The sequence below is a fragment of the Ictidomys tridecemlineatus genome, chromosome 4, assembly GCF_052094955.1.
Source record: "Ictidomys tridecemlineatus isolate mIctTri1 chromosome 4, mIctTri1.hap1, whole genome shotgun sequence".
Classification (NCBI taxonomy): domain Eukaryota; kingdom Metazoa; phylum Chordata; class Mammalia; order Rodentia; family Sciuridae; genus Ictidomys; species Ictidomys tridecemlineatus.
In genome coordinates, this window is record NC_135480.1 from 112,639,820 (window position 1) to 112,657,942 (window position 18,123).

The following is an 18,123-nucleotide window of genomic DNA, read 5'->3' on the forward strand; positions in this document are numbered from 1 at the left end:
CGATTTGAAAAATCGGTGATGTGTTCATTGAAATGATAAACTTTCCATTTTCTTTCCTCTCCCATCACATTTTGGTTTATTAACTTCTATCACAATAATTTAGAACTTTTGGTTATTCTCTCATGAAGAGTTTGTTTCCATCTTTAATGTACCTATCTATATGCCTATTTTTGAATCCTTCAGCTCCTTTGTAGGCTCCTGCACTGGATGCTTCTCCTCTTCCAGAATTCTAAATGTTGACTGCCCAGGGGTTCTGACCTTGGGCCCTTCCTATTGTCTTTCTACATTCCCATCCTGCCAGAATCTCTTCCAGCCTAAGGCTTTAAATAGCTTCCACTCACTGATGTATGTATACTTTTAACCCCAACCTCTCCCCAGGGCTCCAGGCTCATATATCCAGCTGCCTCACTGACACTTCCACTTGGATAACTCAAACTTAATGTATCTAAAACAGAGCTCTTGACTGTCCATATTCAAAATAGCCCCAAAATTGCTTCCTCCAAGTCTTGCCTATGTAATAACTAACGTGCCTCTTTCCACCATCATATTCATTTTGGCAGCAAATCCTTCCATTTGTATCCTAAAAACTGAAACCAATACAAGCAGCATGCTTATAAACCCAGCTACTCAGGTGGCTGAGGCAGAAGGACCACAAGTTCAAGGCCAGCCTGGACACCTTAATGAGCGCTGTCTCAAAATAAAAATAAAAATGGCTAGGAAATGTAGCTCAGCGGTAACATGCTTGCCTAGTATGTGCTAGAATCTGGGTTCAGTCCCTAGTAAAGCCCTCTCCTCCGCCACCGTATACACATACACTCTCTCACCAAAACAAATAAACAAAAACCCTGAACTCAATCTTTTCCCTCCCTCTTAGCTATGCACACCACATCTCTCCCCATGATCACTCTCCTTTGTGACTGCAAAAGTCCCTAAGTGATCTCCCTGTTTCCAGTTGTTACTCTCTGTGGCCTATTCTCAACACCGCCACCAAAGAATTTGTTTTTAAGACACTAGTGTGACAATATCATTCTCCCTGCTTAAAACCCTCTAGGATTCTAAGCTTTTAATCACACTGAAATAAAATCCAAAGTCCCTTCTGGTCTTTCCAGTCCCTTCAGTCCTGCTCACTTCTCTAATCTTTATTCTCTTGCCATTCATTCTGCTCCACCCACAACCACCTCCTACCTTCCCTCAAATCTGCAAGGGGGACCTCACCCTCCAGTCTTTTAAACTAACCTTTTGACTGACTATAACAAAAATAGTTCTGCCTTCTCTGTCCACTTACTTACTCTGCTTTTTTCTTCCCACAGCACGTATGACTATGGGATTAAGTTATGTAATCAATATTTATTATTTGTCTCTCTTAGTAAAATATAAGATCATTAAGGGCAGAAGCTTTGATTATTCCCCATTGTACCATATCATTGAATGAATGAATGAATGGATGGTACTACCAGAATACAAAATTTATTTGCTCATTTCTTATCTGCTGTTTCGTATTGCTATGGATCTATCTTTATACTTATTACAAATGGGAATTTACTCCAAATCAAATCAAAACAAACTATACTGGACATCTAAGAAAATATCAAGATTTAGCAAAGAAAGGTATATATTAAATGGTTAATTTAATGCTTATAGGAAAGTCTTACCTTGCAATTAGACTTGATTTGAAGAAGTAAAGACCGAAAAATTAAAGTTAAATTATATGAAGTGCCTTCTCATTCCTAAATGAAATAATCACCATGTTGTAAAGGAACATGGTAAATTTTAGGAAATGCAAAACTTCCCTTTCATGTTTTTTCTTGCCCCATCATGTAAACTTGCATAAGTCATAAGTGGTGTTTTCATCTGTAAAATGGGCTTTCTCTCTTTCTTATTGAGTAAGTATCATAAAGGTAGAATGATTTAATTATTATGAAAATGCTTTGGAAGAAATAAAATTTGGAAATTAACAGTGACTACTATCCCAATTTTTTTCTTTGTCTAAAATTTTGAGAAGCTACAAGAAATAAATATCTTTTAAAATTTATCTAAACACTGCAAAAATTAGCATTTCTAAATCATTCAGCATCTCTAAAATTATCAGGAAAAATTTAGGAAATTTAGGTAGCAAAGTACTACAGTTTAGACATGATTTGAGTGTGCCTCCCAATGTTTCGTGTATTAGAATCTTGATTCCCAGTGTAAAAATGTAAAGAGGTAAGGTGATGGGACTTTTTTTTCTTTTTTTAATATTTATTTTTAGTTATAGGTGGATCCAATATTTTCACCTTATTTTTATGTGGTGCTGAGGATCAAACCCAGTGCCTCATGCATGGCAGGCAAGCGCTCTACCTCTGAGCCACAGCCCCAGCCCTTTTTTTTTTCTTTAGATGAAGTCTCTCTATGTTGCCCAACCAGGCTGGTCTCAAGATTGTGAGCTCAAGTGAACCTCCTGCCTCAGCTTCCTAAGCAGCTGGAACTGCAGATACAAATCACCAAAGCTGTCTACTGAGACATTTAAAGAGGCAAAGCGTAGGGAGAGTTAGGTCATTGGTGGTGCTATACTAGAAGGGATTAAAATAACTCTCATGGGAACCTGAGTTAGTTCTCTTAAACGCAAGTGATTATTAGAGGGTGAGCCTGCTCCAGGAGTGCTTAACCACTGAGTCACATCACCAACACTTTTTTATTTTTTATTTTGAGATAGAGTCTTGCTAAGTTACTTAGGGCTATGCTAAGTTGCTGAAGCTGGCTTTGAACTGGCAATCCTCCTGCCTCAGCCTCCTGAGCTTCTGTTTATAGGCGTGCGCCACCACACCCTGGCTCTCCTGTTAGTATCTGCTCTAACCATGATGCCATCTGCCATCATAAGATACAGGTGGAGTGCTAGAGACAGCACATGCTATTTGGACTTTTAGCCTCCAAAACTATGAGCTAAATAAACTTCTTTATAAATTATCCAGCCTCAGTTATTTCATTATATCAAAAGAAAACAAATTGTTATGTTTTGGATCTGGAATATCCCCAGTACAGAAATGTTTGGAGGTGAGGCTGTGGGAAAGTAATTGAATCATGGTGGCTCTGACCTCATCAGTAGATTAATTCATTGATGGACTCATAGCTGAATGAATATCAGGAGGTGGTAGAAACTGTAGGAGGTGGGAGGTGGTTGAAGGGAGTAGATCCTTGGGAGTATGCCCTTCGAATTGTATCTTGTTCACAGTCTCTTCCTCCTTATGTATTTCTTGGCTGCCATAAGCAGATATACTCCACCATGCCTTTTCATCATGATGTTTCTGCCTTTCTACAGGCATAAAAGCAATAGAGCCAGCTGACCATGGACTGAAACTGTGAGCCAAAATAAACCTTTTCTCCTTTAAGTAGTTATTCTCAAGTATTTTGTCACGGCAACAGAAAGCTAATTAGCACACAGACAAAAAAAAAAAAAAAGACAAAAAAACACACAAAACAACCTGTACAGTCATCAAAGTATATCATCTACTGTTTGAGGTTTTATACTCTGCAGCATCATGAGAATAACACACAATCCATTTTATAATCAGATTTGAACTTGATCCAGAAAATAAAAGAAAAAGCATTAAAATGTAAACATTTGCATGAAAGATGAATTCTGCTTCTCCCCATCTCCATACTGAGGATTGAACCCAAGGGGTCTACCACTGAGCTATAGCTACAGCATTTATTAGTTTTTATTTTGATACAGAGTCTTGCTAAATTGCTGAGGCTGGCCCTGAATCTGAGGTCCTTCTGCCTCAGCCTCCTAAGTGGCTGGGATTACATCTCTGTGCTGTTGCAATTGGCTTAATTCTGCTTTTCCTTTTTTTTTTTTTTTAAATTTTTTTAGTTGTAGATGGACACAATATCTTTATTTTATTTATTTATTTTTTTATGTGGTATTGAAGATCAAACCCAGTGCCTCACACATGAGAGACAAGTGCTCAACCACTGAGTTACAACCCCAGCCCCATTAATTCTGCTTCTTATCAAGCAAAATTATGTGGAGGTTCAAGAAAGCATTAATGTACAAACAGAGTAAAATACATTTGTATAATTAGATCTTTAAGGAGCAGTAAATTGTCTGGAAAAGGAGTAGGGTATAGGAACTTTTTGAAACTCTATTCCCAGGAAGCATGCTACTCTATTTAGAGTATGTGTTTCATTGAAGTGACTTGGAAGAAGCTAACTCTCTTATTGTTGGCTGTGATAGTCATGAGATGTTCTTACTGCTCATGAGAAAACAGACTCACACATACACACACCCTCACACACACACATTTTACTGTAAACACATGGAATCCTCCACTCCTCTCTGAAAGCTGGCCTGAATCAGCACTCTACTCAGACACGTGGTGATGCTCCCAACCCCAAAGCCTTTTATTAGATCTAAAGAACTGAAGCCAGCGTTGAGGAAATGCATGGGAAAGTGACTTGGGAAAGCAAGAGATCAAAGAGAGGTCACTCAACTCTGGAGCTGCTGCTTTTCCAGAGTGCTCCCTGCAATTTCCCTCCCACGATTTTGTCTTTTATAGCTTCTAGTTTCCAGAATTTAATGTAGCTCAGAAAGTCTAAAACATCTGTGTTTTCCTGCTATATTCAAAATACATACTGGCTGAGAATTTACCTATGTTTCTAACACTGAATGCAGTAGATATAAGGTTTCCCAGGCAACTTGAGAAGAACTGTGTAGAAAATCCTATATGGTATTTTATTAATTTTTTTTTTGAAAAATCACATGTACTTAGCTTGAGAAGTTATTTTGTATTTAACTTTAAGTATGGATGATCCCTGTATATACTGGGGGCTGGGGGTCATAATGTATCAAACAAAACAATAAAACTACCCTATCAAAATATTATTCCCCTGTTCCCCACTCAATTTTTCCTCTTATGTATTTCATGTTGAAAACAAACAGCATTAGTCCTCAGAGTGATATAAAAAGCCAGTCTCAAGCAGAGTTGATAGCAAACTCAAACTTACTAGTTCATTCCTTCTTTCTCAGGTCATGGTCTAATTTAAAATTATTTCTCTGAGCTGAGCACAGTGGCACAGATCTGTAATCCCATCAATTTTGGAGGCTGAGGCACGACTATTACAAACTTGAGGTCGGCCCGGGCAACTTAGCAAGACCCTGTCTTGTAAGAAATAAAAAGGGTTGGGGATGTAGTTCAGTAGAAGGGTGCCCCTGGGCTCAATTTCTCTGTAGTCTTTGATGGATTTTTTAAAAAAGCAAACAACACCCCCTTACTCATGGCAACATTATACAGTACTACTATAGAAGTAATAGAATTAAGCTGGTTAAAAAAATATAATTTAGTTAATTTAGAGTGCACCTCTGTGTACTTTTCAATAGAAGACCTAATGTTTCATCAAGTATAAGACTGTTGACTTTAACAGAAACTGAAATATGGAAAGATTCAAAATCCAGCTAAAATTTGGTCTATGCTTTATGATAATAAAGACATGTTACTTTTTTTTGGTAAATATATATTGATGGCTGGATAGTATAAACTGGATAAGACTATAACCAGGCAGAGTAGAGCACACCTATAATCCCAGCTGCCTGGGAGACTGAGGTAGGAGGATCACAAGTTCCAGGCCAGCCTCTACAACTTAGTGAGACAGTGTTTCAAAAAATAAAAAGGGCTGGAGATATAACTCATTGATAGAGTGCCCTGAGTTCAATCCCTGATGAAAGGAAGGAAGGGAGGAAGGAAGGAAATACATCAGTAGTAGAATACCCCTGGATTCAAATCCCCAGTACGAAAAAAGAAAAAATAATGTTACCCATGTGGTATAATTTGAATCTTAAAGGTCCCCCCAAAGACCCATGTGTTTAAAAAGTTTGGTCTCCTGTTTGGCACTATTCAGATATGGTGGAACCTTTAAGAAGTGGGGACAAGTGGGAGGTCCTTAGGTCATTGGGGATGTGCCTTGAAGGGTATAATGGGGCCTCAGCCCCTTCCTCTTCCTCTTGGTTCTTGGCTTTGAGGTGACTGGTTTTGTTTCACCACCCATTGTGGCTATGATGTGCTGTCACAGGTCCAAAGTAACAAGACCAATTGATCATTGACTAGAACCTTTAAAAGTATAAGACAAAACAAACCTTTATAATTATCTTCATAATTTATCTCAGATAGTGGATATAAATGGAAAGCTGATTAACCACCATACATTCCAATACATGGAAGGAGACAATTCCTCAAAAGAGAACATCCCCTTTGTACTCCCTTTCTTCCCCTAGAGAGAAGAAAACAAATGGTCTTGTGTTAACATTTTCACCTGCTGCAGTTGGCCCTAACTCTTCCCATGACTTACAAGAAAACAACATCGAAGATGAATTCATATTCAAATTCAGCAACTAAAGATACGCTCTGGTGCATTGATTAGGCAAAACACTGGCATATCAAATGCTCAGGTCTTATTGGTGTTCGAAAGGCAGCTAAACTTGAGTAAGAGGGCCATTTTTCCATCCCAAACATTGGACTAGCTCTGTTTCTGGGCTGGCTCTCACGTCCTACACCTCCCTAATCCTGGTACAGTTTCTTGAGACACATTAAAAATCTGGCGTTTTTATTGGAAATGTTGGAGATGGAACCTAGGGCATCACACATACTAAGCAAGTGCATTACCACCAAGCTACATCCTCAGCTCAGAAGAATCCTTCTTAATTAAATTCTCATCTGCCTGGTACCACACAGATGATACCATACCAGCTGGAGGCAGGGCAAAGAAAAGTGAACAGGAATGTACCTCTGGTTTTCAATGCCTACAGTTTAGGAGAGATGAAATCAGCAAGGACTAATCTATGGGGCATACAGACATCAAACAGCTGTGCAAACATTGGACAGATGCATAAATTAAATACAAAAGTAAATAAAGTATTTTCGTTATGTAAAAGTCATGCAGCTGCTGTTATTATTCTCTACTAAGGCTCAGGAGGGAAGGAGGGACATTAAGCTAAACAGATTGTATTTTTCTGTTGGAGATGGTGTCAGCAGGAAAGAGCAGAAAGGTCACACATGGCTCCAGGAACAAAGACAAACTGTTACATAAACCGTTGTCTACTGGTGCACAACCTCTAAACTTGGTCTTCAGAATGAACTGACTTTGTTTCTCAGAAATAACTTCTATATATTGGGCTATGCTTTTAAGAATCTGTGTCAGTAACTAATTTTAAAGTGTCATAGATGGCCCCAGTGACCAGCAACAGCAGGAACCCAGTGAAGTGACCTGAGAGATGCCAGGAGAACTGTCATATGTCAAAGAATAGCTTGATAGTCTATATGTTCCCAGGATGAAATAAAAAGAACTACAATACCTACTCCACTGGATACTTGCTGATAGCCTGGCACTATGGAAATGACCTCAGTCTTCCTTATGGACAAACTCAGGAGGCAGGACAGGTTTTATTTAACCTAGATTCCCATATTCAACTCCTGAAACACAGGATGCATGAATGATTAATGAATTACTAAGCTGCTCATGAATCTCTCCTTACTTTAGGAGGTGGAAGAAAGGATGGCTTTCTGTTTATTTTATATGAAATTTTTTTTCCTCAGAAATGTATGTAGTTTTCTATAGAATATATATATTATACCATTTGGAAACCAGTAAAGATTTTAAAAAGAGAACTGGGAATGGTGACATGCCAGTAATTCCAGCAACTTGGGAGGCTGAGGCAGGAGGACCACAAATGTGAGGCCAGCCTCAACAACTTAGCAAGACCCTTACCAACTTACCGAGACCATGTCTCAAAATAAAAATAAAAAGGGCTGGGAATGTGACTGAGTGGTTAAGTGCCCCGGGTTCAATCCCTGATATGTATAAATAAGTAAGTAAATAAATAAATAATATTTTAAGGGAGATAAAACAATAAAAGCTCCTCATTAAAAAATTAGAAAAGGCATGTATATAGAAAAACCCATAATCAAAATTCAGAGATAATTACTATCAATATTTTGGTACATATCTGTATATATTTTATATTTTAACAGCCAACACAATCATATTAAAAATAATGTGTGGGCTGGGGTTGTGGCTCAGTGGTAGACTGCTTGCCTAGCATGTCCAAGGCACTGGGTTCAATCTTCAGCACCACGTAAAAATAAATAAAATAAAAGTATTGTGTCCAACTACAACTAAAATATATATTTAAAATAGTAACAATAGGGGCTGGGGATGTGGCTCAAGCAGTAGCGTGCTCGCCTGGCATGCGTGTGGCCCGGGTTCGATCCTCAGCACCACATACCAACAAAGATGTTGTCTCCGCCGAGAAAAATAAATATTAATAATTCTCTAAAAAATAAATATTAAAAATTCTCTCTCTCTCACTCTCTCTCCTCTCTCACCCTCTCTTTAAAAAAAAATAAAATAATAACAATAATAATGTGTGCAATCTACTTTTTCCCTTAATATATTTAGCTTTTCATGTCAATACATATTTATCCATGACATCATTTTTATATAATCATATGTCATAACATAATTTTTCTTTTCTTTCTCTGTTTTAGGCACTGAGGATAGAATCCAGGCCCTCACACATGCTAGGCTATACTTTAATAGTCCTATGGGGCTAGAGACATATCGCAGTGGTAAAGTGCCAGTATGCCAGACCCTGAATTCAGTCCCCAATACCCTATGGCAATGGCTGGTAGATCATCTTTTTGCTAAAGGTATGTGCACATTAAAGACTTCTGAGAATCAGAACTCTTTCCTCAAGCTGGGGATATAGCAATGGTAGAGCATTTGCCTAATATTCACAGGGTTTAATCTCCAAACCCACAAAACAAAATAAATTTCCTTCATCTATTGGATGATAACCTAGATTCTTAGCACATCAGCCATTTAGCTTAAGAATTTTGGTTAGTTAAAAAGTGAGAGCTCAGTAGAGATGTGTCTTAAAAACTTCTCTGGCACTTATTTCCCATTTTCCCTTTGGAAGTCGAAGGAGGGTCTCACAGGCTGATCTGATGCTCAGGCCTAATCCTTGGGTATTGGCTGGTCAAACCAGAAAAGTTCCAACGTTCACACATGTTTTTGTAGGACTGTTATACTTTTATAATTGACTAAAATTCTTGAGGAGTTGGGAACACAGTTAATGCTGTCTGGTACTAATTACTGCCTAAATTCAGTTTATTATAGGAAACGGGTTCAGTTCTCAGCATATTCCTTCAGGACCTGGTCCAAATATTCATTAATCTTACTCAAAAGTTTCATACCCATTGTATTTGTTTGGTTCTCTGTAAATATACATCTATTTATATCACATTTTATCTTCCTGACTGCATGGTCATTGATTTAACCATATCGACACCTCAATTTTTTGCTTCCAAGCAATATAACTGTGATGAATTGTCCCCAGAATTCAGAGTTGGTACACTGTAATCCCCATAGAGAGGGAATAGCTCTTTTTATCTACAAATTCAGGACTTGGTTCAACTCAACAAATATGTCTCTGAGCTTTGTTATTAGAGTACACCAGTTACGCTATGAGAAACAGAGCCTAGAAGAAATAAAGGTTCCTGTTTCTATGCAGCGAGTGTGTGTGTGTGTGTGTGTGTGTGTGTGTGTGTGTGTGTGTGTGTGTGAGAGAGAGAGAGAGAGAGAGAGAGAGAGAGAGAGAGAGAGAGAGAGTGTTATTTTTCTCAAGAACGGCAGCAATGTCAAGGCTACCAGGTACTTAAAAATGCTAATTGTAGGCAGGCAAGGTAATCCCATCGGCTCGGGAGACTGAGGCAGGAGGATCATGAGTTCAAAGCCAGCCTTAGCAATTTAGCAAGTCCCTAAACAATTTAGAGAGATCTGACTCTAAATAAAATACAAAAAAGGGCTAAAGCTGTGGCTCAGTGATTAAGTCCCCCTGGGTTTAATCCCCAGTACACCTCCCTACCCCTCCACCCCCCCCCCCAAAAAAGTGCTAATTGCACTTTTATTGAAGTTGGTTTCCACCAGAGACTCATCGAGAGCAACCTTGGGGGAAATGATTGAATACTCTCATTTCTCTAATCTCACACCTGAATACCAAGGACAATACTATCTTCTAACTCCTTCCATTACTAAGGTGTAAGAGTGAATAAGTTTATGTTGTTATTTGGGCTACCTTTTATATCACTTATATGTTCACTCAACCATTAAGGAGTGTTAGCTATGCTAGAGATGTCTCCTTTCAACACTGCCCCCCTGGGGACAGTACCCAATTACTGAAAATTAACAAATATGAGAAAGGGGAGGGGGGAGAGAGAGAGGGAGAGAGAGAGAGCACACACAACCACCCACTCACACATATTTAGCATTTCAAGTGTTGAGCAATTAATAACCAACTCCTTGAGCTGGAAACTGTCATGTTCACAAGGCTGTTTTAATTGTTGTTTGCACACCTTACTGAGCCCAACTTCTTTCCAGAAAAGGCTCACACAAACCCACTTTCCAGCCTTGAGAGGCAAAGGAGTGGAATGCAGTTTATTTTTATTTATTTATTTATTTATTTTTGAGAGAGAGAGAGAGAGAGAGAGAGAGAGAGAGAGAGAGAGAGAGAGAGAGAGAATTTATTTATTTATTTAGTTAGTTAGTTACATTCAGCAAACACAACATCTTTGTTGGTATGTGGTGCTGAGGATCGAACCCAGGCCGCACGCATGCCAGGTGAGCGCGCTACCGCTTGAGCCACATCCCCAGCCCCTGGAATGCAGTTTAAAAGCAAGTATAAAGGCTTTCATAAAATGGAGTGAGGACTGAAGGGTCTCATCAGGAGGCCAGTATTTTCAAGCAAATACCCCAATTGTTTCCTGTTTCTTTGCATGTGTCTGTTCACAGGGAATTTGGGTTTCCAAAGCAGTTTGTCAGGGACCCTTTCCTGGCAAGGGATTGGGAACCTTATCACTACCACTGGGAGAATGAGAGTTTCACAGGAAATGGGAGGAATGAGGAAGAATCTTCTGTTTGGTTTTTTTTTTTTTTTCTTTTTCTTTTTGGCACTGGAAATTGAATCCAAGGAGGATTTACCACCGAGCTACATCCCCAACCCTTTTTAATGTACTTATTTTGAGACAGGGTCTTGCTAAATTGCCCAGGCTTTGAACTTTCAATGCTCCTGCCACAGCCTCCCAAATAGCTGGGATTATCATCACATCAGCTAGGAAGAGTCTTTTAGAGAGAATTGTAGGTAGTGTCAAAATAAAGACAGCATGCACATTAAAAAGAGGTGAAGATCATGAGCCAGCAAACAGAGCCTGAAGAGGCCACCAAGTTGAAGAAGGCTGAGGAAGTGAAAGCCAGAGAACAGAGACAAGGAGAACACCACAGGTAGCAGTCCAGAGCAACAGGGAAGATCTTCCTGGGCAAATATTCAGGACAAGTGCTCATCACAGCTGGCTCTTCCTTGCTTATAAAACAGAGTGTGTGGGAAAACTGGCTATTGAAGGGTTAAGGAGGAACAGAGAGGTAAGGTATAAACTAGGCTGATTTGCAGCTTTCTGACAACTAGGCATGGACCAAAGGAAATGTTCCACAAAATACAATTGTTCACATACATGGAACATTTACTTTGTTCCATACTAAGCCGCTCACATTAATTATAAATATGTCACTTAATATTTGCAACAATAGTTTCAAGTAGGTATAATTATCCCTGCTTTCCAGTCCAGAGAGCTGAGACAAAGGTTGAATTAATTTGCCTGGTATCACACAGGAATCTGCAACACTATGGTTTAAACTTAGATCTTTGTGCCTTCAAAGCCCCAGGCCTTCTCCAGGTTAAAAGAATTAGATACATTCCTTCTCCTTCCCCAATATTCTGATTCTGTAGTTTTGGGGTGGGGCCTGGGGGTTTGCATTTAAAGATATGGTTCCTGGTGGTACCAGTAGTACTGCTTAGATACTGGTGCCAGGCAGCATGCACATCAGCAAAGATGAGAAACAAGCAATTGGAAAAGAGGGTAGAAGTAAAATTGTAGGGAAAAAATGTAGGATTTGCCATCAAAATCAGACCTGGGGTTGGGGGTATAGCTCAGTGGCAGAGAATTTGCCTAGCATAGGAGGTTTCATACCCAGCATCACAAAAAAATTTTTTAAAATAATATTTATAGACCTGATAATTTATTATAATCCTGATAGTCTATTTATTTTTCCCCAAAAATATCTGTTCAGAAGCAGTCAAAAGTTAATCCATCCAAGACCTAGAAGAATCCAGCTCCCTTACCCACACAGATTCTATTCCTTGTTCAATCCTGGATAAGAGTTAAAGACTAATCCCTCCTAAACATCCCTGGGAATGTATTCTGGGGATAGGTATATTAGAAGTGGTCATTTCTCAGCTGTGAGAATCCCATTTCTAACTAGAGTTGAAATAAGGACCTGCCTTTCCAGCTACTCCAAAAGACAACTCTTAAACAAAGGAACCAGTTCTCACAATTTCCCACCAAATAAAGCATACTGATTTAAAAAAAATCACTGCTAATTTCCCAATATCATTATCATGCATGAATCGGCATTTTTCTTACTTTTGGTTAAACTCTTAAATTCCTGGAATCCAGCTTCAGGGGAGAAATCCGTCTTGCTCAGGATGTTTCCTTGTCTTCCAGGATCCCAATTTGGGGGCTAACAGATTTTCACCTAGATTTCCTTAAAGTAGTGGGAGACCCAATTCCAGCAAAAGCACAGGAGGCTGGAACTAGTTGCTTTGCAATTTCATTTCTCCAAATGGGAGCACAGGGGCCATTTGAAAAACTGATAATCTACATCAGCTGGAAATGTTCTTGTTCATTTCCTCTTACACTTTCCTAAGTCTTCTCTGCACTTTCTTTGCTGCTCTTCCACTCCAGTTTGTCTGTAAGCGTCTTTGTGGCCTCCACTGCAGGCCTTGGGCCAAGGCAAAAAATGGATTCTTTTCATCTATTCAAGTGTGATCTGGGGCAGACAAGCCTGCTCCACAGGCAAGAGGCACAGAAAAGTATTCTGTATTCAGCTTTCAGCTCCACACAGTCTATGGTGGGGGCCCTGCCCTTGGCAAGTCCAAAACAAGTGACCAGGGCCATTTGGCAGGAACAGAAATGCTGCTTGTTTGGCCCCTTCCCTTTACCTGGACAGCCACAGCATACCGGTGGGAAGTGCTGCAGGAGAGGGGCATCCTGTCCAACCACCTCCTCCAAGTTCACTTCGAACTTTAAAAAACATCTTTCACCCCTCAAACAGCAGTTTTTTGTTGTTGTTGTTGTTTGTTTTGAGATGCCAGGTAAATTCAGAAAACATTAACAGTTGCTATCTGTGGAAAGATTAGCATGATGATAACTAAACAACACGTTAGTCTCAAACAGAATTTCCTTCCTGCCTTCAATAGGAGAGAAAGCCAGGCTTCAGGTATACTGGCAGAAGGGAAATGAGTAACAAGACAGGTTGCACTAATGATAACTTCCCTGTGTGTTGAATTTGTGCTTTTGCTCTAAAGGCTTTTCATGAATTTCACCTTTTCACTTTTTCTTTCATATTCTGAAGTGCTGAGGTTTAGAACCCAGGACCTCCTGCATGCCAGCAAATACTTTACCACCAAGCCACACCCCCAAGCCCTCACAGAACATGAATTATGATAATGTAGCACAAAAAAAGATGCTTACCATTGCCTGATTCTTCAACACTGTTCTAAAGGTGTTTCATGAAGATAAGAACTATAAATATTGCCAAAAGGGCAGCAAAATTATCTTCCTTGGGCTATAAAATTATTGTATATCTGCAATAAAATTTTTAAATTATTACAACATGTACACACAGAAAAATGAGAAAGTAAATCCCATCTATGTATGATATATATAAAAGTGCATAAATGCATTCTACTGTCACATATAACTAATTAAATAAAAAAATTAAAAAGGGGGGCTGGGGCTGGGGCTCAGTGGTAGAGCACTTGCCTAGCATGTGTGAGGCACTTGGTTCAATTCTCAGCACCATGTATAAGAAAATGAATAAAATACAGATTCATCAACATCTAAAAAAATTAAAAAAGGTAAAAAAATAAAGGAAGTAATATAAGAATTCAGTAAGATGGTAGACTATAGAATAAATGTACACCCCCCAAAACATTTCTTATATTCTAAAAAAAACCAGTTAGAAAATAAAATTAAAACAATTCCCATTAACAATAACAAAAAATATAAACTAGCCAAGAATGAGCTGAAGAAAAAATATGCAGTATCCAAATGAAGGAAACTATAAAATTCTTTGGAAAGGTGGGAGGAGACTACTTCCTGGGTAGTAATCTCAATATGGTAAGAATGTAAATTCTTCTCCAAATGAATTGAAAAATGGCAAAAATTCCAACCAAAATTCCAATAAGATATTTTTTGGATGTAGTACTAGAAGGAAAAAAATGTGGCTTAAAGGATGATTTTGAAAAAAGTAACACCATGACTATGCAGTGAATATTAAAGGAGCCCACATAAATACATGCCTACAATCTCAGCTATCTGTGAAGCTAAGGCAGGAGGATTGCAAGTTCAAGGCCAGCCTGAGCAACTTAGAAAGGCCCAGTCTCAAAATAAAAAAGTAAAAAAGGCTGGCGATATAGCACAATGGTGGAGTCCTACTGGGTTTAATCCTCAGTACCACACACACTGAAAAAAAAAGGACCACATGTCAAAGATTTTATTTAACTCATTAATTAATAAACAATAGATGTTATGACTGTCTCAGAAAGCATTTCAAAAATTCAGTATATATAATCAATCTAACAAGAAATGTCAATTTAAATTGCCAAGTTTGATTTTTTTAAAAGCTGACTTATGCCCAACAAGGCCATAAATGTTTGAGATGAGCTGGTTCGATAACAGAAATTATTTACATCTCTGACAACCCCAGATCTACGACTTAAGAAGTAATGTCACTAAGTATGGTACCCTAAATCAATAATAAGTATATTTTTCCTAAATTCTAAAGTGGTCCCATATGGCATTTAAAAGGAAGTGTCACCCACTTTTGTCTTTTTTCCAGGAGTTGGATAATTTTCTGAAAATTCTAAAGTTTATTGAAAAAATAAACTTGTGGGTAACAGGATAAAAACAAAATAAAATAGAAAGGAAGGACAATTTGCTTTATATTTAAACAAGGCATAAAATAAACAGGAGGCATGACTTACCTTCCTAAGGAGATCAGTGACAGTGACATCCATTTCTACCAGCTGTCCTTGCTTCAAAGCCTGGTCAATGCATGCTTCCTTGAGCCCCTCCCAGTTCTTTGTCTTTATTTGCTCTCTGCCATAACCCTAAAGTTGGGGATGAGTGAATGACATTTCTTACAGGGATCATGATGTTTGTAGTTGTCTTTCTCATCCAAGTGATACTTTTATTTTGGAGAATATTTTAGCATTTTGGGTGAAGTCTTTTCTGAAATTTAAGTACCTGTAGCAAATTTCTTCCTATTTTTCTTTACTCATAGAAGTAAACTTATGCACGTCATAGATGCACAAAAATCCAACATCTCCTCCTCCCTCCCTTTATTTTCTTAGGAGCCATTTGGCCAAATGGTATGCTGGGAAGAGCACTGAGATGAAAAAACAGAATATATTTCTCAAATTTCATATAGAATCTTCAATAAACCTGAGACTGCAGGGCTGGGGATACAGCTCAGTAATAGAATGCTTACCTAGCATGTGCGATGCCATGGGTTCCATCCCTGGTACCTGGTACTGCAAAGAAAAAAAAAGTATGCTTTTTCTCATTTGTAAAATTTAAGATGATGTGACTCTTGGAATTCCTTTCTGCTCTGGTTCTATGACGATTATTTGTCAATTGCAAATTCCTCTATGGTCTGAACAGTACTGATATTCTTAGAAGTTCTTTCTCCTATACCTCTTGGACTTTAACAATGGCAATGTCACTGTTGGGGTCTGGTCAAGGATACTAATTACTCATCCTCACCTTAGGGTTCTTGCTAGCAGAATTTAAAAAAAAAAAAAATCAAGAGTTTTTGAATAGGGATCAAAGTGAGAACAGGAAGGACCCTGATTCCCCCTCTAAGGTTTCCCACCAAATACAAGGCTTTTCAAAGACTCATTTCCATCAATGACCAGGTTTAGGAGATGCTGACCCCTCCCCCAAGTTTTCCAGCAACACCCTCATGTAAAATAGGCCCTAACTTGACCTATGTGTGATCTTCAGGAGGTGGGGGTAGTGAGCACCTTTATCATCTTTCCTAAGCCTAGTGTAGCCCAACCCAACACACCCCCGCCCCCATGCTGAGAGCTAGGAACTGACAAGATGTGAGTAGAAACCCTGAAACTGTGTGCAGTAGTTTACTGTGCATCTGTACAAACCTGCCCTTTGTGTCTATGTAGGCTTTACTCCTCCTACCCTCCTCCTCCTCAGCCAGCAGCCCAGGAACCTTACCTCAGGCCCTGTCTCCCTCATGTTCCATTACAAGCCCCAATAAAGCCTCCTTTGGCTGGTATTGCTTGCTTCTACGTGATTTCTATCTCGAGTTGCACAAAGGTCTCATATGAATCAGTGACTCGAAGAGCTAGTAATACCAAAATGAGGTGGTAACATCAAAAAAAGCTGTACTCTTCATGATTTCTATCTCTAATCGAGTAAAAGAACTCCATGAGGATTGGTAATATTAGCTTTCTAATAATAGCTTCACTGAGAATTTGTCTAATTCTTATTTATTTATTTTTTACAATATGTTTATTTATTTTTATGTGGTGCTGAGGATAGAACTCAGGACCTCACGCTTGCAAGGCAAGTGCTCTACCACTGAGCTACAACTCCAGCCCCTCTAATTCTTATTTAGATAGGAGAAGAACCCCAGTCCAACCCACTGTTTTTAACTAAACTGGTTATCACTTCTAAAAGATAGTTCCAGAATCTATATCTAGTAGTCTTGGGATACAACTTCATCATTCAGGTAATTTAGCATCTTCTAAAACAGTGTATGATTGTAATACACAAATGTGTAGATTTTTTTCTCTTAATTATAACAAGTCAGAGATTTTCTCTTGGTCATTTGGTGTCATCTTCAGGGAGTAGGAGGAGAACAAAAAACAAATAATGTTTCTCAATGTTGCCCAAATCTCTATGAAAAGTTTTTAAAAAGTAATCATTCCAATTCTTTGCATGTGAATCTGAAAACATTTGGATGATTGACTGAAAATTTCACTTTTCATTCGCGTATTCTGTGTGAGTTGGATAAAGCAATTTTAGAATTGACCATCTAAGTAACACTTTTGCCATAGAGTGAAAATAAGTGGAAGAACAATTTAAAATTGGCATGCATCTTGAGGGTTTGGATGGAAATATTAAATACTCAGCCTGTTTATCCTGTAATCTCCATCTGATCTACAACACAAATTAACACCACCAGATTAAGTAGGGGCCAATACAGTCATCCCCTGGTATCTGTGGGAGTTTGGTTCTAAGAGCTCCACTGATACCAGAATTTGTGGGTGGTCAAGTCCCTAATGTAAAATGATGATGGCATAGCATATGCATATAGCCTGTGCACATTCTCCTCTATACTTATACTTATGTATAGTGTACATATATTATTCCATATGACTTATAATACCTAGAAAAAGGGCAATGTGATGCAAATAGTTGCTACACTGTGTTGTAAGGGAATATGCAAAGAAAAAGTGTGTACACATTCAATACAGATGTAAATTTTTTTCCTGTATATTTTCTATCTGTAGTTTTTGAGTATGCAGGTACAGAACCTGGGGATATGGAGGGCTTGATGGTATCTGGAGATGTACTAGGGTGTGTCAATGGAAATACAATACTTATTTGTAACAAGTAAAATATCTATCGAATTGGCATCTTCTTTGCTATTGGTTGTGCCTAAAAACTCTGCAAGCTATTTAAAAATATTTTAATTAATAAAAAGTTTAGGATTGCCAGGCTTGGTGGTGTACACCTGTAATCCCAGATGGCTTGGGAGGCTGAGACAGGAGGATTGCAAATTCAAAGCCAGCCTCAGCAAAAGGGAGGCATTAAGCAACTCAGTGAGACCCTGTCTGTAAGTAAAATACAAAATACCGCTGGGAATGTGGCTCAGTGGGGGAGTGCCCCTGAGTTCAATCCCTGGTACCCTACCTCAAAAAAAAAAAAAAAAAGAAAAAGAAAAAAAAATGTTTAG

At 38.6% G+C, this 18,123-nt stretch overlaps 1 protein-coding gene across 1 annotated transcript in view; it reads right to left on the bottom strand.

The window, feature by feature from the left end:
- Positions 1 to 12,767, bottom strand: part of Arhgap32 (Rho GTPase activating protein 32) — a 297,323-nt gene extending 284,556 nt beyond the window's left edge. Inside the window, exon 1 of the mRNA XM_040285546.2 lies at positions 12,504 to 12,767. The gene's annotated coding sequence lies outside the window, so the exon portion shown is untranslated. The remainder of the gene's footprint in view (positions 1 to 12,503) is intronic.
- Between the last annotated feature and the right edge of the window lie 5,356 nt (positions 12,768 to 18,123).